The sequence below is a fragment of the Aythya marila genome (assembly GCF_965140915.1).
Source record: "Aythya marila genome assembly, chromosome: W".
Classification (NCBI taxonomy): Eukaryota; Metazoa; Chordata; class Aves; order Anseriformes; family Anatidae; genus Aythya; species Aythya marila.
In genome coordinates, this window is record NC_139081.1 from 16,932,333 (window position 1) to 16,954,986 (window position 22,654).

Consider the following 22,654-nt stretch of genomic DNA (forward strand, 5'->3'; position numbering starts at 1 on the left):
CCCAGCGTCGTCGTCGTCTCCGTCGTCTCTATACCTAGATTTGGCAGAAGACTCTCTGCGTTCTAAACGACCTGAATCTCTATACCATTTTTTCACCTTCTCCACAGGGGCAGCTTGCACTACTATTGCTCATTTCTCTGACCTTGTTACAGGGTCTGCCACAGAGGTTGGAATACCTTCTGCAGGGTCAACTTGCACTGCTACTGCTCGTTTCTCTGACCCCGTTACAGGGTCTGCCACAGAGGTTGGAATACCCTCTGCAGGGTCAACTTGCACTGCTACAGCTCGTTTCTCTGACCCAGCCACAGGAGCTGGAGCGGCTGCAGGAGCTGGAGCGGCTGCAGGAGCTGGACCAGCTGCAGGAACCGGAGCTGGAGCGGCTGCAGGAACTGGAGCTGGAGCAGTTGCAGGAGCTGGGACTGGAGTAGCGACCGCAGGAGCTGGGACTGGAGCAGCTGCAGGAGCTGGAACTGGAGCGGCTGCAGGAGCTGGAACTGGAGCGGCTGCAGGAGCTGGGACTGGAGCGGCTGCAGGAGCTGGAACTGGAGCGGCTGCAGGAGCTGGGACTGGAGCGGCTGCAGGAGCTGGAACTGGAGCGGCTGCAGGAGCTGGGACTGGAGCGGCTGCAGAGTCCACCGTAGGGGTCACAGTGGCCGTTGGATCTGTCACGGGACTTGGAGTGGCCGCAGGGTCTGTCACTAAGTTGATAGCAGTATCAATGGCAGCTCGATAGGCATGAGCCAGGCCCCAGCATGTTACAATGATTTGTGTTACTTTGGAACTGCCAGAATCATGACACCTTTTTTTCAAGCATTCTGCCAGTTTTTGAGTATTTTGCAGTTGTTCAGGGGTGAATTTCCAAAACATTGGGGGTGCCAACTGCTCTAGATGCCTGCCCATATCCTCCCATACTCCCTGCCACCCACAACTATCCTGCCTCCAGGCAGATCTCCGGATGAGCTTCCTACATAGTTGTTTAACTTTAAGCAGAATCTGAAGTGCATTCAGGAGGCAGAACAACAAGACTATGCTGGTCTGAGTATCCCAAGGATATTCAATATCTTGGAGAGCTATTGTAACAAGCTCGGAGGATAAGAGGGTGGTGAAGGAGGAAGGTAGAGTGATCCAGGAGGATACAGGGGTGGTGAAGGAGAAAGGGAGAGTGATCAAGTAAGAAAAAATATCTTCCCCTTTCCCCTCCACAGATTGACTCCCTAATGGAAAAAAACAATTGGTATAATTGCTAGTAGTTTCCAAGATCCAGTTTCCAAAATACAGAGTCGACGATGTTACTGAGTACAAATACCAAGTTAGAGTCATGACCAGATATCTCATCGTCTCATAAGCCATTGCTAAAACACTCAGTACCATAATGATCTGAAACCAGGGCCCGGAGAGTATAAACAACATGACAGAGAGCAAATACGGAAAATAATGTACTATAATACTCAATTTAGAAAACAGGCGCAGCAGAGTTGAGATTAAAGCAATCAGCATTATGACAAGTGACTATTAAGCAGGTCTAATACTTATACCAATTTTAGTTTAACACACTCTGGGCAGATCTGCCGTTATCTCAACCATTCGAGCCCCACGTTGGGCGCCAAAAAGACTGTCGTGGTTTAACCCGGCTGGCAGCTAAATATCACGCAGCCGTTCGCTCACCCTCCCCCCTCCCTCTCTGGGACGGGGGAGAGAAATGGAAAGTGAAGCCCGTGAGTTGAGATAAAGACAGTTTAATAAGACAGGAAAATAATAATAACAAAATAATAATAATAATAATAATAATAATAATAATAATAATACAATGGTGATAATAGGAAAGTAATAATAATATGTACAAACAAGTGATGCACAATGCAATTGCTCACCACCCGCTGACCGATGCCCAGCCTAACCCCGAGCAGTCCAGCCCCCTCCCCCCGGCTAGCCACCCCTATATATTGTTTAGCATGACGTCAGATGGTATGGAATGCCCCTTTGGCTAGTTTGGGTCAGCTGTCCTGGGTCTGTCCCCTCCCAGCTCTTACTGCACCCCCAGCCTGCCTGTTGGCAGGACAGAGCGAAAGGCTGAGATGTCCTTGGCTTGGTATAAGCACTGCTCTGCAACAATTAAAACATCAGGGTGTTATCAGCACTCTTCTCATCCTAAGCCAAAACACAGCATTCCACCAGCTACTAGGAAGAAAAATAACTCTGTTCTAACAGAAACCAGTACAACGAGATACCCAGACAGTTACAAATAAGACACAATTATTACCACTCCAGTTAATATCCCTCCAGCAGCTGCAAATATTACCCAGGTAACCTTGTCACAATTGTGAGGGGCCTGCTTACCCTTCTTCTGCTCATAGTCATTCTCCTAGTCATTAGCAGTTCTGCAGATCTGTCCTGGCTCCCAATACTGGGATGCAGTGGTAACCTCGGATTTGCTCGATCTACTCCCTTGATTGCTAGCGGCCGCTCTCTTGGTCAGCAAATCCCCTTGACTGCTCTGTCGGTCAGCCTGTGAGGTACCTTCCCCCCATAGGGAAACTATGCTGTACGTCAGACATCTCTGTGCGGTTTACCAACAGCCCCGGCCAAGCTTGGGTGTCCCCTACGAGTTCCTGGCCCCCTTTGTTAAACATACCGTTTGTCCATAGCTTCAGGAGGTCGTTGTCTACTCCCACAGTGAGTGGCTGGGAGTAGAGGCTCTTCCGAGGAAAATACTTGGGGAGCGCCTGGGGGCGTCCGCTCCACAGTCAATCCCCTAGCCAAGCAGAGTGTCTCCTGCCTGGCTTGCCAAATTGACTTGTGGAAATCAGACTCTATAACTTGGGAAGGGTTATAAATCAGCATTTATTCAGCGCTGCACACACGCACACATGCCGGGCGCAAGGGGGATAGCTCCAACTAACTTGAGCACCAACGGTTACTGGCAGCGTGCTTATATTAGCAGGACAAATACATATTCATTTCATTTCCTGTAAGTCTCTTGTATATTCATCAAGACTCCGAAGATTAATTAACGTATGTTCCCTCTGCTATTTGCATGCGTACTGGAGTCCTTGAGTGGTCCTGCAGCATACTATGATGGTCTTTTGTTGAAGGCCAGAAGTCTTCCTTGCTGCTTATCTTCTGGCCTTTTCTGTCTTTGACAGACTTCAGCAGTCAAGCCAGTTCTTGCTGGTTCCGTTATCTATGCATACGGTCTTTTATTCCCTTATTTTTGGGGTCATTAACATACAATTGTGCTAGCTAAGACCTACAGGAATCACCATCCTTTGTCTTGTTCCCTGTCTCATCATGAGTAAGTTCAATAATGCCAAAAAGATCATGTACAATGAAGATGAGGCTATCATGATGTTTATTAAGTAGGTCAGGCCTTATCATTTGTTTGGGTGAAACTCATTTCCTACTGATGTGGCAGGATTTACAATTCTAAAGGACATTTGCTTTGCTAAAAGCAAAACAAAAATTGTTATGAAGGATGCTTATGTGGCCAGTTACTGATTGATAAAGAGCATGCACACTGTCTTTGATACAATTATTTGTGCAGTAAAATATATTAATAGCATAAATTCCATGATAGTTGTTCTTCAGCAACTACTAATACCTCTGTTTAAATCTCATTTTTTGCTTTTTAATCATTTTTTATCTTCAGAAGTCTCAGAGCAAACCGTGCTGTGAAGGAAACACTCAGTATTCTCTCCAGAATCACAGAATCATCTAGGTTGGAAAAGATCTCCAGTATCACCTAGTCCAACCTCTGACATACTGACATACACTAACAAGTCCTCCACTGAACCATATCACTAAGCTCTACATCTAAACGTCTTTTAAAGACCTCCAGGGTTGGTGACTCAACTACTTCCCTGGGCAGCCCATTCCAATGCCTAACAACCCTTTTGGTAAAGAAGTTCTTCCTAATATCCAACCCTGTCTCTGCTGATCTGACCTTTGGAATCCTTCTGACTTTCTTCACAAAAGTGCAGTTTTCAAAGGGAGCAAATTCTGTGCCTTTACAAATGAGTCTGTGACTTGAAAGTATTTCTCATGTGCAGGTAGATATTGAAAAGTTTCCACATACTGGTACTTTCTATGTGTGGCTGAAAAATAAAATAATTTGTTGAAAAAAAAGCTAGCCTAGAAGTTTTTATAGGATTGCTTTTTTAAATCAATATCTGTGCATCTGAAAAGAAGAATGACATTTCTGAGCAATGTCTAATTAAGTATCCATCTGTATCTGTAAGCACCACAGCTTATTTTTCAGTGCTATGTTGTTCTCATTTAAGAAGGAAACTGTTCTTTTGCTTATGTTACCTTGAAATTGGCTTTTCTAATACCGTTGCAAGAAAAGAGAGTGACAAGAAAGGATGAGAGTTTTTCAGTACAGTCTATTTCTCTTTATGACCTATACATCTCTTGAATAGAGCTAAATCATGTTTTTTTTCTTCTTTGAGGTGTGACTTTCCTTGGCATAGATATTTTACCCCCCCAGTCTGCATTTTTCCCTACAGCAAAGTCTGTTTGAATCACGACAAACCTTCTTCCCCCGAGATAAATGTACAGTTTTTTATACATACAGTAACATTAGAATTATTGTAGATGAAGCTAGGAATATCACATAAGCCAGTAAGGCAGACTTGAGTCCGTGGCATCTGGAGGTGCTGAGAAGGCTGCTAGATATCCTTGATATCATCTCTACAATCTGTGAAAACTCATGGTGTTTGGGGGAGGTTGCCGAGGACTGGAGCAAGGCAAATGCTACTCCCTTGGTCAGGAAGGGCAAGGAGGAAGATCCGGGGAGCTCCAGGCTGGTTGGCCTCACCCTGCTGCCCAGCAGCATTGTGGTGCAATCCTCCTGGAGGCCATTTGCAGGCACGTGAGGGGTGCAGATGTGGTTGGAAACAACCGTTGTGCATTTATAAAGGGCAAGTCACATCTGAGTAGCAGGTATGGTATCCCTGGACCATTGACACCTCTGACAAAGGCATGTGTACCCTTCTGGTAGTCAGCTTGGTGGGAGATGGACTGGGTAGGCAGGTGGTGAGGTGGGTGGTGGCAGTCTGCTCAGCTGCTTCAGGTTATGCTCATAGTGTGGAGTCCAACTGGCACCTGGTCGCAAACACAGGAATGGGGGTGCTGAGGGGTTGTGGGATCTGTCTGCAGACATGCCAGAAGTCTGACAGGGCCAGGCTGTGGCCAGAGCGATCTTATGGTTCCTGCTCTGAGTGGACAGGAGCTGGGAGCAGAGACCATCGGACCAGACCCTTTGTACAGAAACTGTCCTGTGGTTCCATGACTATCAGAATTTGGGTTGCTGTAGCTTGGTATTTTTATAAAGTTACTGCACCTTGAGTGAAGAGAGGTCCGGCATGGTTTGCGTAGTCAAAGCAAGATCCTGCATAATAATAAAAGGCTTCCTTTTGGATTTAGACTCTCAGCAAGGTCACAACATGTGGATGAAATATAGCTTTTTTGTCTGATAGACCAGCGAAAAGGGGTGTCAAGTACTGACGTCCTTACATTCCCTTAGGGGGCTGTGAGTAGATGATGTTCCTGGGTAGGACACATGCGAGAAAAAAATCCCTAGTTCATTTGGGTCACCCTTTAGCTCTGTGTTGGGCTCCCCTAACTAAAAGGGTGAAGGGTGCAGAAGCAGTTCTGTAGTTGCTAGCTTGAATTTTAAAATGCAGTTCTTTTGGCCAGGTTAATATTCTTTCTGTATGTATTTGAGCAACCAAATTTGTTCTTGCATGATCAGAAATCACATTTCAAAGTTCCTTGGTGTCGTAGTTTAACCCGGCTGGCAGCTAAACACCACACAGCTGTTCGCTCACCCTCCCCCCTCCCTCTCTGGGACAGGGGAGAGAAATGGGAAAGTGAAGCCCATGGGTTGAGATAAAGACAGTTTAATAAGAAAGGAAAATAATAATAACAATAGTAATAATAACAATAAAAATAATAGTACAATAATGATAATAGTACTACTAATAATAATGTGTATAAACAAGTGATGCACAATGCAATTGCTCACCACCCGCTGACCGATGCCCAGTCCGGCCCCCTCCCCCGGCTAGCCACCCCTATATATTGTTTAGCATGACGTCAGATGGTATGGAATACCCCTTTGGCCAGTTTGGGTCAGCTGTCCTGGGTCTGTCCCCTCCCAGCTCCTGCTGCACCCCCAGCCTGCCCGTTGGCAGGACAGAGCAAGAAGCTGAAACGTCCTTGGCTTAGTATAAGCACTGCTCTGCAACAATTAAAACATCGGGGTGTTATCAGCACTCTTCTCATCCTAAGCCAAAACACAGCATTCCACCAGCTACTAGGAAGAAAATTAACTCTGTCCTAACAGAAACCAGGACATCTATCCACCCCTTATTCCATACCATTTATGTCATGCTCAGGTTACACTCTTTCCCATACATTCTAATTAGTCACCATTTTCATCTAGGGTGTATAGTAGTCATGGTAGTGATAACATACAGTATTATATAGTAATTAACATGGTACAATTCAGTTCATGGGCTATTCTCACCCAGTATTAAATCTCCTTGAGGTACACACCGGACCTCTCCGTTCTTTTGCATCACCCACCAAGTGTATCCAGGTCCCTGAGCAAAAACAATTCCACGAATGGGTTTGCCTTTTCCTGAGGCAGGAGTAGCCCAGACTGTTTCACCCAGCATATTTCTTACATGCACTACAGGAACTTTATCCCCTTCTACAGTACGTGACAGGTTTGATTGGGCAGGCCCAGCTCGGTTGGCCGATCCCCTAGTATTGACTAACCAGGTGGCCTTTGCCAAATGCGTATCCCAATTTTTGAATGTCCCAGCGCCCATTGCTTTCAATGTAGTCTTTAACAGTCCATTGTATCGTTCAACTTTCCCGGAGGCTGGTGCATGATAGGGGATGTGATACACCCACTCAATACCATGTTCTTTGGCCCAAGTGTCTATAAGGTTGTTTCGGAAGTGAGTCCCATTGTCTGACTCTATTCTTTCTGGGGTGCCATGTCGCCATAGGACTTGCTTTTGGAGGCCCAGGATAGTGTTCCGGGCGGTGGCATGAGGCACAGGATATGTTTCCAGCCATCCGGTGGTTGCTTCCACCATTGTAAGTACATGGCGCTTGCCATTGCGAGTTTGAGGGAGTGTGATGTAATCAATCTGCCAGGCCTCTCCATATTTATATTTCAGCCATCGTCCTCCATACCAAAGAGGCTTTGACCGTTTGGCTTGCTTGATTGCAGCACATGTTTCACAGTCATGAATAACCTGTGCTATAGCGTCCATGGTCAGGTCCACCCCTCGATCACGAGCCCATCTGTATGTTGCATCTCTACCTTGATGGCCTGAGGTGTCATGGGCCCATCAGGCTATAAATAATTCACCTTTATGCTGCCAATCCAGGTCCACCTGAGCTACTTCAGTCTTAGCAGCCTGATCCACCTGCTGGTTGTTTTGATGTTCTTCAGTAGCCCGATTCTTGGGCACATGAGCATCTACGTGGCGTACTTTCACAGCCAGGTTCTCTACCCAAGCAGCAATATCTTGCCACAATGGAGCAGCCCAGATGGGTTTGCCCCTACGCTGCCAGTTGTTTTGCTTCCATTGCTGTAACCATCCCCACAGGGCATTTGCTACCATGCATGAATCGGTGTAGAGATAGAGAACTGGCCATTTTTCTCGTTCAGCAATATCTAAAGCCAGCTGAATGGCCTTTGTTGCAGGATGCACCATTTGTTGCAGGAAGCACGGCCGAAAGCACGACAGACACCAGCAGAGTCAGATCATGCTCCATTTTATTGCCCGAATAGCCTAACTTTTATAGTGAACTTAACAGGGGCGGACAGTGTTTCACACAAGATTATTGGTCAAAAGCACTCAGACAAACAACTACAAGAAAACAACCCCACCTGCAAGAAAACAACCCCCTTGTGATTAGCAGTCACGTAGACCTTGTCCTTGAAGCCAGCTACTGGTAAAAATATTTTTCTGAATTCCTCAGTTGGACGATGTGGGAACACTGTCGTGGGAACTTCTCATAGTTGCCCTGGTAGCTTGGTTTGCTCAGCTACAGCAGGCCATGAGATTTGCTAAGGCCTACTCCTGGTTGCTTAAAGCAAGCTCAGATCGAACAACTGTTCCACGGACTCATGTCCACGCCCTTTGTGCCAATTCCCAACAATTCCCCCTTTTTCTTTTTGTACGAGCAGTACTTGGCCGAAGGTTTTTTCCATCAGATGTCGAATACATGACATAACACAACTTAAACCTAATAACACTACAATTACTGTAATCACTTAATGGTAACACAACTTAAACCTACTCACTTAATATTAACACACCTTAAACCTAATCACTTAATGGTAACCCGACAAGGTATGTAACAGAAGGTGTGCTAAGGCTGGCTAGACTTGTACAGAAGGTCGTGGTATTCAGTTCCCTAGCCAGCGATACCCAGACATTCTCCTTAGGATCGAAGGCTGTCCTTGGCAGTCCTTGAGGTGTCGCAGCCCACATCATTGTGAGAATGAGTATCAGTAACCTCTTCATGGTCGTCTTCGGCATGTGCCGAGTCTATGGCTGCTTTAGTCCACTTTGCAGGGATCCACTGGGTACCTGTTTCCGGCACCGCTTCAAAATCCCTATAACATTTTTGCAAGTAACCCTTTAACCACATTTATCACAATACCACGTGCAATGATGATTGACACCACAGCAAACAGAATCCTTAATCCCTCTTTGACTAATCCCAGTAACCATCTATGCATTGTTTCAAACAAATCAGTGAACCATTGATTGAAAGGATTGATACCATATTGAATCTTTCTCCTGTGCTCTTTCAGGAAAGTAATGAATTTGTGAATTGACTCATTATGATCACAAAGGTTTAAACAGTGCATTCCCTTAAATTTCTCCAAGTGGCTACTTCAAACAATGACTCCGTACTTGTGAAACATGCAATGACTCCGTACTTGTGAAACATGATTTTGCTCGACCGATCGCAACTAGTCCCGCTAGTTGTTTGCAGTCTACTCCCCGTTTTTCTAAAAAGCGCTGTAATAAATCTAAGGCTACTTCGTTCTCCATTTTCCTATGATTCCTGCCGGCACTAATTTCCTATGATTTCAGCCTGCACTATGGCAATATCCTGCACTATGGCAATATCCTGGGAACCTTCCTTCCTGCACTATGGCAATATCCTGCACTATGGCAATATCCCGGGAACCTTCCTTCCTGCACTATGGCAATATCCTGCACTGTGGCAACCTTCCTTCCTGCACTATGGCAATAACCTGCACTATGGCAATAACCTGCACTATGGCAATATCCTGCACTATGGCAATATCCTGGGAACCTTCCTTCCTGCACTATGGCAATATCCTGCACTATGGCAATATCCCGGGAACCTTCCTTCCTGCACTATGGCAATATCCTGCACTATGGCAACCTTCCTTCCTGCACTATGGCAAAAGCGCGCTCTCACTCACACAGTACACAGCACAATCGCACACACAGAGGCCTCTGGCACATCTCAATCTCAATCATACCACAATGTCAATCATACCACAAGAATATAATTTAGAATGATAAGCAACACTTTGTTTTAAAACCTTACCCTTACACAAATACTTTCAACACAAAATACCTGGACATTTAAGAATAACACATACAATTATTAACACTCCAGTTAGTATCCCTCCAGCAGCCGAAAACATACTGTTTGTCTGCAGCTTCAGGAGATCTTTGTCTGCTCCTGCGGTGAGCAGCTGAGAGTGGAGTCCCCTCCGAGCAAGACGCTCAGGGTGCACCTAGGGGTGTCCACGCCGCAGCCGATCCCCGCAGCCAAGCAGAATGTCTCCTCAAGTATCTCTGCCGTGGCATAGGCTTGCTTCTCGGCCCAGCATACCAATTTTTCTAAGTTGTTATGTGCGGCCGGAGGTGCCACTCCAGGCACTAAAATTGCCAATGCCGCTCTAGCTGCAACCCCATACAATTCAACATTATCATTGCTATCCGGTGCAAGCAATGCCCATTTATGTCTGGTGATCTCATGCAACTGTAACAAGCTAGAAGCAAATACAATGAGTTTATCTAAGTATCATGGACATCTGATAGCATTTGCAGGGATACCTTGCCAGGCCCTATCCCCACAAATCAGAGAAACATCAGGAGGTAAGGCCAAAGCTGTACAATTGTTCCAAACACTGTAGTTGTTACCCCTTGTCTCCGTGCCATAAACCCCTAAACCCTGCTTAGCAGTGTCATTGTAATCACAGGTGTTATTTGTATTTTTGTACCCGATGCCAGGTCCAGAGCACTGAATAGCGTTACAGTTTGCTTCATCAGTGTCATCCAGACAGTCTCTCACACCACTGCACTGCCTACTCCTATGGACACAGTTCCCATCTTCACATCTGAACTGGTCTGGCCTGCAGGTCCGAGAAGGGCAGTTAATTTCATCACTTCCATCCTTGCAATCAGGATCTCTGTCACAGTCTTTTTCACCATCACATTTCCAGGACAGTGGGATACACTGGGTTGACTGAGGACCACAGCTGATTTTATTTACCTGGCATGTTCTCATATGACACAGCTCAGCAGTGCACAGGCAGGTGGGGGCGAACAGCAGGCAGAGTGTGTCACTTATACCACTCCTATTACCCATGCTGTTAGTGTCAGTGGCATCCTCCTGGTACCGTTTCTGTCTTTGTCGCCCCTTACTCTCCCCCTTTTCTTTTTGCCACTGACCATTCACCACAAATGGATGAGACACATGATTACTAGTTAGGAAAGAGAGTGTAACGTCTGCTATACGGCTGCAGGCAGTGCCGGCTGCAACCTTAGACGCTATTTGTGAAAGAGCCTGCCGGTGGTCATTTGGCAGTGTAATCTGCGTCTCTGCACTCCTGCCCCGCCATAAAGGTAAATCGTCATTAGTAATCCGTAGAATGTGGCAACCCCACGGAATCTTGTCCAGAAACATAGTTATAACACCGATATGGGGACGAATAGTCTTTTTTGCATTGCAAGATAAACCTCTTATAAAAGGAATGTGAATGCTAGAGTGACACAGTACAGCCAGATTACAGAAAGAATGCTGGAGTGAAGCAGCACAGCCAGCGCTGCCTCCACCTGTCGTGCTCGACAGTTACGGCGAGTCCGCAGCGGGGCTAGAGCTGCAAAGGCTTGCTGGTGTGCCCGTATAAGATCTTTCCCTAAATCGCGTACTGCTTCGGCTGCCGTTGTCCACCAACGCCCCTGGTCTCCCGCAGAAACTTGATCTCGGATGTCCCGCACTGCACCGCGGTTTCCCTTCCCCGCGTCTCACCGCAGGTCCTTTGTCCGGGTCGGTGCTCGGAGTTTCTCAATGTCTCTCAGGTGTTCCGGCCTCTGCCAGGTCCGTCCTTGTCACTCGTAGTTGGCCGTAGCCCTGCAGCGTCAGTCAGTGCTCTCTCCGTGCGGTGGTAGGCATTCCGTGTGCCTCGGGTCTCCCGGTGCCGCTCTGATGTCCCGGCGCCGCTCCGATGTCTCGGGATGTCCCGGTGCCGCTGGTGTCAGCCTGTTCGGGTCTCTCCTGTTCAGGTCTCAGCCTGTTCGGGCGCCATTTGTTGCAGAACGCACCATTTGTTGCAGGAAGCACAGCCAAAAGCACGACAGACACCAGCAGAGTCAGATCATGCTCCATTTTATTGCCCAAATAGCCTAACTTTTATAGTGAACTTAACAGGGGCGGACAGTGTTTCACACAAGATTATTGGTCAAAAGCACTCAGACAAACAACTACAAGAAAACAACCCCACCTGCAAGAAAACAACCCCCTTGTGATTAGCAGTCACGTAGACCTTGTCCTTGAAGCCAGCTACTGGTAACAATATTTTTCTGAATTCCTCAGTTGGACGATGTGGGAACACTGTCGTGGGAACTTCTCATAGTTGCCCTGGTAGCTTGGTTTGCTCAGCTACAGCAGGCCATGAGATTTGCTAAGGCCTACTCCTGGTTGCTTAAAGCAAGCTCAGATCGAACAACTGTTCCACGGACTCATGTCCACGCCCTTTGTGCCAATTCCCAACAGGCCTTCACTTCTACAAACTGACTCGAGTCACCTTCTCCCTCAGCAGCTTCTGCAACTCGTCGTGTAGGACTCCATACAGCAGCCTTCCATCTCCGATGCTTCCCCACAATACGACAGGACCCATCAGTGAACAGGGCATATTTCTTCTCATTCTCTGGTAACTGGTTGTACAGTGGGGCTTCTTCAGCACGACCCACCTCCTCCTCTGATGATATCCCAAAGTATTTGCCTTCTGGCCAGTCCATAATCACTTCCAAGATTGCTGGGCGACTGGGGTTTCCTATTCGAGCCCGCTGAGTAATCAGTGCAACCCACTTGCTCCATGTAGCATCAGTTGCATGATGCGTACAGGGGACCCTTCCTTTGAACATCCAGCCTAGTACCGGCAATCGGGGTGCTAGGAGGAGCTGTGCTTCAGTACCGACCACCTCCGAAGCAGATCGATGTTGTCGACGGAAGGAAGACACAGACGCTCAATATGAGTGAACAATGAACTTCAACTTTAATGGATAGCTCAGTCGCCTTTTATCTAGTTCGAACATAATCAACTCATACATATTGCAAAAACTAAGCTCAGGATTGGCTAACATTTCCCTGTCTTTTCAGTTTGTTCCTCCTTTTAGCTACCATCCCGCCTTAGGGACTTTCCCAATCGCTCAAGGGCATCGTGTCCTTGAGCCTGATTGGCTCTCAGCCAGCTGCGTACCTGCCAGACTCATGTGAGTTGAGTACGGTACTTCACTAGCCCATTGCCTCTTAACTGCCCAACATTCACGTGTCCTATTTCACTTAACCATTCCTCCACAATTCCCCCGTTTTTATTTTGCCCTACAAACACCCTCTCTGTGAGTTGCTCTAGTCTCTCAGCTAGGCAGCCAAAGACCACACGTGCAGCAACCACAATCAATACAATTATAAGTAGAAAGCGAAGTCCCTCTTTAACTAACAAAACCCATCCACCCATGTTCCCAAAAACAGATTTAAGCCAACCTTCAAACCAACTATTTTGTACTACAATTTTTTGCGTTTGATCCCTTAACCATTTCAACTGTTCGTGGATTGCCCAAGTGACCCACATATTGGTTTGAGGATCGATTTTGCTTAGGATGGCACTATTACATCCAATCGTCATTGTCAAAGATAACGCAACCAGAATCCCTTGCGCTGTTAGATCAGCCATGGTTGCTGTTATCCGTACTTGATGACTTTTCTTCAATGGCTGGTTTAACACATCGACTAGGCACCCAGGTTGGCCCTGTAGGGAAAGAGATACACACATAACCTCGCCCCATATAAATCACGTCAGCAGGCCCCAACCATTGTCCCGTTTTCATATCTCGGTACAGTACTCTCATAATACATTTATTATCATTTTCAGACTTAATGTAATGACGTGCCGCGGGTGGTTCCTCATCATCTCCAAATACACACAAATGATTGAGAACAAATAAAGTTTTATCCACCCTCTCTCTAACATCTGTAATGTCTTTAAACTTTTCCAAGTACTGCTTAACTGTTCCATTAGCCCTTTCTACTATAGCTTGACCAGTTGGTGAATGTGGAATACCAGTTATATGCTTAATGTCCCACAGTTCCATAAATCGCTTAAGTGGCCCACTAACATAGGCTGGACCATTATCTGTCTTTATAGTTTGTGGTACTCCCATTACTGCAAAACAACTGGCAAGATGACGTCATACATCCCGAACTTTTTCCCCAGGCTGCGGTGTAGCCCAAATCATGTGACTATAAGTGTCTATCGTTACATGCAGATATCTCAATCTGCCAAATGCTGTGACATGAGTCATGTCCATTTGCCACACTTCGTTGGTTTTAATCCCTCTCGGGTTTGTTCCGATTCCGATTCCCACTCCCGAATTGTAATGACTACACATTGGGCAAGCTTTTACTATCGCCTGCGCATCAGCTCTAGACAGTTTGTAAGCCCGCGCAAGTCCCTTAGCGTTCTGGTGAAAAATAGCATGAGCCTCTCGAGCTCTGCAAAAGGGTGACAGTGGTGCTTCAGTAGCTGTTGCGGCGACTAGTCGGTCCGCTCGAGCGTTGCCTTCTCCCAGGCCTTCTTCCCACTGATGACTCCTTATGTGTATTACTGCGTACGGTTCACTTCTTTGAGCTATGGCGATCTGTAGACTGATTATTAATTCTGACAGCCGTTCATTTTTTAAGTCTCTCAAGCCTGAGTCTTCTATACGATTTGCTATGCCTACTACATATAAGGAATCAGATACCACATTTAACAGAATATCTTTCCATTTTATAAATGCCCATACTACTGCAAGAAGTTCTAGTGTCTGTAATGAGTCTTTATCTTGGGCTTGTAAAATTTGATGTTTCCAACCATGCTCATCCTTCCAAGTCACTGCAGCAGTTCGAGAACGTTTTCCTGCGTCAGTGAAAACTGTCACTGCATTCTTAAGTGGGATAGACGATCGTTTTGGCTTAGTTATCCATCCCTGGTTTTCCATCCATGTCAGAGCAGTTGATTGTAACGTTTTTGCTACTATAGTAGCGCCGTCCTGTAGTAGTGCAGCTTGTAACTCTTCAGAGTTTTGTATATACCATTCCAAATCGCCTGGCTTCATGGGTAACCAGATCATATTTGGAGGAACCCCATCCACCTGCAATATTCGATTCCTCCCCTTCTTTACTAATTCTGCTAATGTTGCAATTTTTTCTTGAATTGTTCGTCGAGGTTGTAACGGAGGAGCTATCCACTCTAATACCACAGTTTCTCCTCCCTTCTCCCCCGTTTTTATTTTTTGCTGTGTTATGGCACCCATCAGGTATTGTGAGCCACATAGAATGGTAAGATCGAGTGGCCTGTCAGATATACGTCGATGCGTGACACTCGTTGTGATCAATGATGCGATTTGTTGTAATATTTCTTGTTGTTTTTCCGATAGTGTCACTTTTGAAGCAGGATCAGTTCCTTTTAATAACGGCCGAAGGGGATTTAATAGTTCATTCGGAATCCCGACTACTAGCCTGATCCATTGTAAATCTCCCAGCAGTTTTTGAACATCATTAAGAGTTTTGATGTCTGATTGGATTGTAAGTTTTTGAGGCTGAATGGTGGAATCTGTAATTTTCCAACCCAAAAACTTCCAGGGACTTGTCTCCTGAACCTTTTCCGGTGCAAGTACGAGTCCCATTTGTTTTAAGGTCAGTGTTAAGTCATTTTTCTGTTGTAGAGAAAACGGTTCCTTCTGGGCTAACAAAATATCATCCATGTAATGATAGATTATTGTCTCTGGCCATTTTCGTCGAATCGGTTGCAGAGCTGCGTCAACATAAAACTGACATAACATAGGTGAATTACGCATTCCCTGGGGTAATACAGTCCATTCAAATCTTTGATCCGGACCTTCACGATTTATTGCCGGGAGAGTAAAGGCAAACCTCTGTTTGTCATTTTCATGGAGGGCTATTGTGAAAAAACAGTCTTTCAGATCCACAATCAATAAATGCCAACCCTCTGGTATCATAGCAGGATTAGGTAGACAAGGTTGCAGTGCTCCCATGGCACACATTTGATTATTAACCGCTCGCAGGTCGTGAAGTAAACGATATTTCCCCGATTTCTTGGGAATCACAAAAATTGGAGTGTTCCAAGGGCTTGTTGACAGTCTTAGGTGCCCTTGTTGACACTGCTCTTGTACTAGTCCGTGAGCATGTATTAGACTTTCCCGTTTTAGCGGCCACTGCTCAACCCACACAGGTTCATCAGTTTTCCATTTTAGTGGGATTGGGAAAGTCCAAGCAATGGCCATACCTATAAATGGTGGTCTGACGTAAGAACCATTCCCATCTGAGCAAGAATGTCTCTCCCTATCAGTGCTTGTACTCCATCTGGCAACGGTAAGACAGATACACTGCATTTTACAACTTTGTCACCTATTGTCCATTGCAGTACTGGTGATCGACGAGCAATAGTCATACCTCCTACTCCTGCTACAGTGGTACTGGATTCGAATGTAGGCCAATGCGGTGGCCAAGTTTGCGCACTGATTATTGTCACATCTGCGCCAGTGTCCAACAATGCCTCAATTTGCAGTTTCTCATCCTTTAAACATACTGTGATTTTCTGTCGTGGTCTCTGCTGCATGCCAAGCGTTAATAACGCTACTTTTCCTGTGGAGCCAAATGCTCTGAGTCCTTGGTCCTTATTGACCATCGGTGGTAGAGATGCCGCCAAGTGTGGCAACGGAATTAATTGAGCTATCTTTGTATCCTTTGGTACATGCATTGGAGGAAACATTGCAGAAACCATAATCTGTATTTCCCCACAATAGTCTTTATCTATAAGTCCAACCAATATTTGTAATCCATTCAGGGTAGCAGACGATCTTCCGATCAATAAAGCTCCCACAGGATCACCATTAATAGTAACTGGTCCCATAACTCCTGTCTTTACCCTGGTGGGTTTAGAGTCCAATAGCATTACATCTACTGCTGTTGCCAAATCCAAGCCGAGGCTCCCTCTGGTGGCTGGTCGGAGGTAAAGGGATTCTTTGCAGACATTGGTGACAGAGCCGTTCCGGCTACTGTCGTAAATGCCGCTTTTTGTGTCGTCGCGGGGCGGTCCTTCCCGCTGCTCCAGCCGTTTCCCGACGCACCATGTCGACAGGTCGCTGTGTTATGCATATTGGATTGGCAGTTCTGACACCACACTGATTTCGTTTTGCACTCTCGTCTCATATGTCCCATGATCCCACAGCGAAAACAACGCGGTCGCGGTGAATACCCTCGGCCTCCGGGCATTTGCAAAGGAGCAAGGGCAGCGAGTGCTTGATTCTGCGTTTGCTGCGCAGTCTCTCTTAATACCTGTGCCTGTTCTTTCATACTATCCCCTAGCTGTTTTATTACTTCTACCAACATAGCCTGCGGACCCACGGGTACCTGAGCCATCCTTTCTAAACCCTCCTCAATTGTCCAAGTTCCCGGTAATGTAGCTAATATACTACGAGTTGAAGGGTTGCTGTTTTGAATTGCACACTGCTTTAGAATAGTGCCCTTTAGATAATCAGGTACTCCAGCCGCTTGTATTGCGTTTGCTACTCGATCAATAAACAACCCAAATGGTTCCTCCCTTCCTTGCTTGATGCCCATATAGGATGGTATCCCCCCTGGCTCTCTAATTTGGTCCAAGGCTCTCCGAGCCAATCTCATTGATTCTTTAGCTTTGTCTGGACCCAGCAACGCTTGTGCTTCTAATCTATAATATGGTCCGAGTCCCATCAATTCCTCCAACGTGACACCATGTAACGGATCTCCAGGTGCCCTTATCATAGCTACTGCCTCTTGACAAACACTTTGCCAATGTGCATTAAAAAGAAGCTGTTGATGTTGTGTTAGGATCAGCTTCATTATACTACGTATGTCCCCGGGGAGCAATATATTAGTTCCCCAAATATAATCTAATATTTGCCGAGTAGGTTCCCCCTTTAAACCAGAATCATTTACAGTAGATCGTAATTGAGTTAATAGTTTCCAGTCTAAATTTGTCATATTAACCGTCACATTCCCCTGTGCATCTGGTGGCGAGTATACTACCGGAAAAGCTTGTGTTAACTGTGTTGCCGTTTCATAATTCCCTTCACGCAGTGCCTCATTTGCTATTTGCCTCCATAGACCTTCTCTCCCCTGCTCCCCCATTGTGAAGGGATTTGTATTCGATAGAAATAGGCTAGCACTGGTCCTTCCACTTGCTCCTTCCTCACTTTCTATTGGAGCGGTTGGAGCTGCTGGTAGTGAAAGCTTCTCCTCTGCTACAGAGGACATTGTCACAGGCACCTCTGAATTTCCTGAGACTCCCTGTGTAATAGTAAAAGTTCTAACGGAAGGTGGCAACGGGCAATCTGTTCCTTCCATATTTATTTGCTGTGGATTAACCTTATTAACCCTTCCTGGTGGTCCTAACCGCTCTGTTGCAGCAGCGGCAATTCTTTGTTCAGCTTTATGTATGGCTAATGCATTAGCCACTGCTCTCCATGGCTTCATTAATTTTTTTAGCAGACTTACTATCATTAATAACATCATCAAACGATTTGTCCCCAAATTTACACCACTCTGTTTGTTCAAAAAACTGTATCGGGATTTGTAAAACAACCCTGCGCTACTGCATATGCTAATAACCCTGGTAATTCTTTTTTACAATCTATATCTAAAATGCTCCGCTTTTCTAAAAAGCATTTGAGCAAATCATACGCCGCTTGTCTTTCATACCTTTATATATACAGTTGCAGCCTTTGCAAAGACCTCGGCGGCGCTTTTCCGGCGGGACCCTTTATAGGCTCATTCCGAGTGCGGGGACTCCCTTCCACCTTCCGAGCTGCGGGTGCGGGGACTCCTGTCCCTTTCACCTTTCAGACCTTGGCGACGCGTGACCGGCGGGATCCTCTCCCGGGTGCGGGGACTCCACGTCCCTTTCACCTTCCCGACGCGGGTGCGGGGATTCTTGTCCCTTCCACCTCCTGGGCTGCGTTGCAGGACCGGATCCTCCCTTATTCCGTCGAACACGTGGCCCAGGATCACTGCCAGCAGTGTCCAAATCCCGTTCAGACCGGTCCCTGTTCGGGAGCCAATTTGTTGTCGACGGAAGGAAGACACAGACGCTCAATATGAGTGAACAATGAACTTCAATTTTAATGGATAGTTCAGTCGCCTTTTATCTAGTTCGAACATAATCAACTCATACATATTGCAAAAACTAAGCTCAGGATTGGCTAACATTTCCCTGTCTTTTCAGTTTGTTCCTCCTTCTTTTAGCTACCATCCCGCCTTAGGGACTTTCCCAATCGCTCAAGGGCATCGTGTCCTTGAGCCTGATTGGCTCTCAGCCAGCTGTGTACCTGCCAGACTCATGTGAGTTGAGTACGGTACTTCACTAGCCCATTGCCTCTTAACTGCCCAACATTCACGTGTCCTATTTCACTTAACCATTCCTCCACAGATCGAACTCCTTCATATGCTGCCAATATCTCCTTTTCAGTTGGAGTATAGCGGGCCTCATATCCTCTGTATCCCCGACTCCAAAACCCCAGGGGCCGACCTCGAGTTTCCCCAGGTTCTTTCTGCCAGAGGCTCCAGGTGGGGCCGTTCTCCCCGGCTGCGGTGTAGAGCACATTCTTTACATCTGGTCCTGTTCGAACTGGCCCAAGGGCTACTGCATGTACTATGTCCTGCTTGATTTGTTCAAAGGCTTGTCGTTGCTCAGGGCCCCATTCAAACTCATTCTTCTTACGGGTTACTTGGTAGAGCGGGTTTACAATCAGACTGTAATTTGGAATGTGCGTTCTCCAAAACCCCACAACACCTAGGAAAGTCTGTGTTTCTTTTTTGTTAGTTGGTGGAGACATAGCTGTTATTTTGTTGATCACATCCATTGGGATTTGACGACGTCCATCTTGCCATTTTATTCCTAAAAACTGGATCTCTCGTGCAGGTCCTTTGACTTTATTTTGTTTTATGGCAAAACCGGCTTTCAGAAGGATTTGGACTATTTTCTTCCCTTTCTCGAAAACTTCCTCTGCTGTGTCACCCCACACAATGATGTCATCGATGTACTGAAGGTGTTCAGGAGCTTCCCCCTGCTCCATCGCAGACTGGATCAGTCCATGGCAAATGGTAGGGCTGTGTTTCCACCCCTGGGGCAGCCGATTCCAAGTATATTGGACTCCCCTCCAAGTGAAGGCAAATTGTGGCCTGCACTCTGCTGCTAGAGGGATGGAGAAAAATGCATTAGCGATATCAATTGTGGCGTACCACTTGGCTGCCTTCGATTCAAGTTTGTACAGGAGTTCTAGCATATCCGGCACTGCAGCACTCAGTGGTGGCGTCACTTCGTTCAGGCCACGATAGTCCACTGTTAGTCTCCACTCGCCATTAGACTTTCGCACTGGCCATATGGGACTATTGAAAGGTGAATGAGTCTTGCTGATCACTCCTTGGCTCTCCAATTGACGAATTAGCTTATGGATGGGAATCAGAGTGTCTCGGTTTGTGCGATATTGCCGCCGGTGCACAGTTGTGGTAGCGATTGGCACTTGCTGTTCTTCGACCCTCAGCAACCCCACAACAGAGGGGTCCTCTGAGAGACCAGGCAAGGTAGACAACTGTTTAATGTCCTCTGTCTCTAAGGCAGCTATACCAAAAGCCCACCGGAACCCTTTTGGGTCCTTGCAATATCCTCTTCTAAGATGGTCTATGCCAAGGATGCACAGAGCATCCGGGCCAGTCACAATGCGGTGCTTTTGCCACTCATTCCCAGTCAGACTCACTTCAGACTCCAATACAGTCAACTGCTGAGATCCCCCTGTCACTCCATAAATACTGATGGGCTCTGGCCCTTTATAGCTCGATGGCATTACAGTACATTGTGCACCGGTGTCTACTAAAGCCTTATACTTCTGTGCGTCTCACGTGCCAGGCCATCGAATCCACACGGTCCAATAAACTCAATTGTCCCTTTCCTCCCCCTGGCTGGAGGCAGGGCCCCCCTAATCCTGGTCAGAATCTTCTTCGTTTCTGTGTTTGAAGGACTGTCTGCTGGAAGTTGGAGCAGCAAACTTTTCAGAGAATCCCTTTTTCCCGATTGTTTTCTTTTGCAACTCACGTACTCGTGCCTCTAGGGTCGCGGTAGATTTTCCATCCCATTTTCTTATGTCCTCTCCATGGTCTCGTAAGTAAAATCACAGGGTGGTATGGGGTGAGTACCCACCATATTGTCTTCCTTGTGCAGATGAACGCTTACCCCTGATAGCTGATACCCTGCTTTGTGCAGGTGGGGAGGAAAATAAACTCTCTTCAAGTTGGTGTACCTTTTCAGAAAGTTTCTCCACAGTGTTCTCTTTTGGTTGGTGGACACTAGTTTGTACAGGTGGGGAGGAAGATAGATTCTCTCTTCAGGTTGGTTGAACTCTTCAGAAAGTTTCTCCACAGCTGAGACGCAGGCCTGTAAGGAAGAGGAGAGACTTTCTTCGTACTGCCGGAGTTGTTTAGCCACTTCATCCACTGTGGGTTCCTCATCCTCTTTCCAGGCCATTATTGCCAATGAGCTGGCATATGATGAAGGTGCACTCCGTACAAACTTCCACCACATGGGTCGTGTACACCTGACTTCATCTGGATCTTTGGATGTTTGTCTGAGGTCTGGATCCTCATAAATCACTTCCCGTACGGCTAATTCCCTCAGGTACTGGATTCCCTTCTCCATAGTGGTCCACTTGCCTGGTAGACATAAAAGTTCTTCCTTGAAGGGATACCTTTCCCTCACAGCTGAGAGGAGATGCCTCCAGAGGCTGTGAGATTGTGCTCCATCTGCAATTGCTTTGTCAATGCCTGCATCCCTTGCAAGGGATCCCAGCCGCCTGGCTTCCCTGCCATCTAATTCCACACACTTGGCTCCAGTGTCCCAGCACCGGAGCAGCCAGGTGACAAGCTACTCACCTATACAACGACCAAAATCTTTTCGCCCATCTCGTAGCTCACACTCGTATAGGTTTCGGGTAGTTACTGTTGATTTTTCAGCATCCTCATCTTCCTCCTCCTGAATCCCTGATGGCCCAGCATCGTCATCTCTATACCTAGATTTGGCAGAAGACTCTCTGCGTTCTAAACGACCTGAATCTCTATACCATTTTTTCACCTTCTCTACAGGGACGACTTGCACTGCTACAGCTCGTTTCTCTGACCCAGCTACAGGGTCTGCCACAGGGGTTGGAATACCCTCTGCAGGGTCAACTTGCAATGCTACAGCTCATTTCCGTGACCCAGCTATAGGAGCTGGAGCGGCTGCAGGAGCTGAAGCAGCTGCAGGAGCTGGAACTGGAAACGCTGCAGAGTCCACCGTTGGGGTCACAGTGGCCGTTGTATCTGTCACAGGGCTTGGAGTGGCCGCAGGGTCTGTCACTAAGTTGGTAGCAGTATCCATGGCAGCTCGATAGGCATGAGCCAGGCCCCAGCACGTTACAATGATTTGTGTCACTTTGGAACTGCCAGAGTCATGACACCTTTTTTTCAAGCATTCTGCCAGTTTTTGAGGATTTTGTAGTTGTTCAGGGGTGAATTTCCAAAACACTGGGGGTGCCAACTGCTCTAGATGCCTGCCCATATCCTCCCATACTCCCTGCCACCCACAACTATCCTGCCTACGGGCAGATCTCTGGATGAGATTCCTAAGTAGTTGTTTAACTTTAAGCAGAATCTGAAGTGCATTCAGGAGGCAGAACAACAAGACTATGCTGGTCTGAGTATCCCAAGGATATTCAGTATATTGGAGAACTATTGTAACAAGCTTGGAGGATAAGAGGGTGGTGAAGGAGAAAGGGAGAGTGATCAAGGAGGATAAGGGGGTGGTGAAGGAGAAAGGGAGAGTGAACGAGGAAGGAAAAATATCTTCCCCTTTCCCCTCCACACATTGACTCCCTGATGAAAAATGGCAACAGGTATAATTGCTAATAGTTTCTGAGATACAGTTTCCAAAGTATAGAGTCATCGATGTTACTGAGTACAAATACCAAGTTAGAGTCATGATCTCACCGTCTCATAAGCCACTGTTACA

The 22,654-nt window shown here is 46.6% G+C and overlaps 1 protein-coding gene across 1 annotated transcript in view; it reads left to right on the forward strand.

Annotated features, from left to right (window-relative positions):
• Positions 1-322: 322 nt before the first annotated feature.
• Positions 323-22,654, forward strand: part of LOC309889453 (E3 ubiquitin-protein ligase ARK2C-like) — a gene marked incomplete at both ends in the record, with an annotated part of 125,320 nt that continues 102,988 nt past the window's right edge. The window contains one exon of the mRNA XM_082782311.1: positions 323-403. The remainder of the gene's footprint in view (positions 404-22,654) is intronic.